Here is a 1,372-nt window from a genome sequence, read left to right on the forward strand (position 1 = left end):
TGCTCTATTTGCACCATAATCTTGTATCAAGAACTTGAAGGCTCAAAACGTAATATTTTTGAGTGAGACCAGTTGCATTAGAAAGATAACTCATCAAAGTACGTTTTAGAAGAAAAAACAGAACATTTGAACTTTTATTTTGAAAGATACAGTCGACACAAGTGCTAACAGAATCTGTCAGTTTTCAAAATATATCTTTTAATGATTAACTTCCACATGCAATGAGGTTTTATCCTATTTTCATTGAGTTCTAAGTTCGTGGATCATAGATTATCATCATTTTGAAGACATTTTCATATCTTTGATGTATAATCTCCTCTTTTGAATTCTCCAGAAATTTAATTACAAAGTCAAGAAGAAGGTGTAGAAAATGAGAATCTTTGTTATTGTCCAAAGGTAAGATAACCATTCTAATACCTTTTGCTTGAAATCTTGAATATTCTTCAAGATTGACATATTGTTAATGTTGTTTGAAGATGAAATCAGCTGGAGGGGTATGGTTTAGAGAGAGAGAGGTTAGTGAGAGGAAAGATTTATGCAAAATGAGGATGAAAAATGGGAGTTTTTAAATAATATGGAGTATTTATATGTGGGTTTAAAGAAAGGAAATGGGCTGGTCTTATTAGAGCCCAAGTCCATACTTGTTTGTTTTTATTTTTATTAAAATAAGGCCCATTTAAAGTAAAACATAAATATAATTGTCAAATACTGATAAAATATCAGTATTAGGTCAAAATTCCAAATTTTTGTAAAATTATTTGGACATTCAAATAAAACTTTTTATAATTTAATTTGAACTTTTATAATATCAACTTTATTTTCTTTGGAGAATTTTTATGAATTTTGCATTACATAAGTTAACTTTATCAGTTACCCAACGGAATAGGATTTTCTGAACTATATTTTGGGAACTAAGTCAGATGAATTCTAATCAACATGACAAGATCCTAATATAATTCTTAATTTTAAAAATCCTATAAGGTGCTAATCTGACGCCCAAAAATGACGGATGTCACAGCTTGTATAATCTTCATCTGAGTAAGCTGTCAGTTCAAAACTAGTACCCTTGGGATACCAGAGTCCAAGATTAGCAGTCCCTTTGAGATAACGGAAAATGCGCTTAATGACACTTAAATGGTACTCTTTTGGATTAACCTGATATCTGGCACAAAGATGTGTTAAAAACATAATATCAGGTCTACAAGACGTCAAATACATTAAAGAAACTATCATGTCTCGGTATGTTTTCTGATCTACAGCTTTTCCAGACAGATCAACATGTATTTTCAGTCCATGAGCCATAGGTGTTTTTATAGATGAACAGTTTTCCAAATTAAATTTCTTCAGGATATCAAAAATATATTTTGTTTGA

The sequence above is a fragment of the Cynara cardunculus genome, unplaced genomic scaffold (genome assembly GCF_001531365.2).
Source record: "Cynara cardunculus var. scolymus isolate 2C unplaced genomic scaffold, CcrdV1 Un_Scaffold_8757, whole genome shotgun sequence".
Classification (NCBI taxonomy): domain Eukaryota; kingdom Viridiplantae; phylum Streptophyta; class Magnoliopsida; order Asterales; family Asteraceae; genus Cynara; species Cynara cardunculus.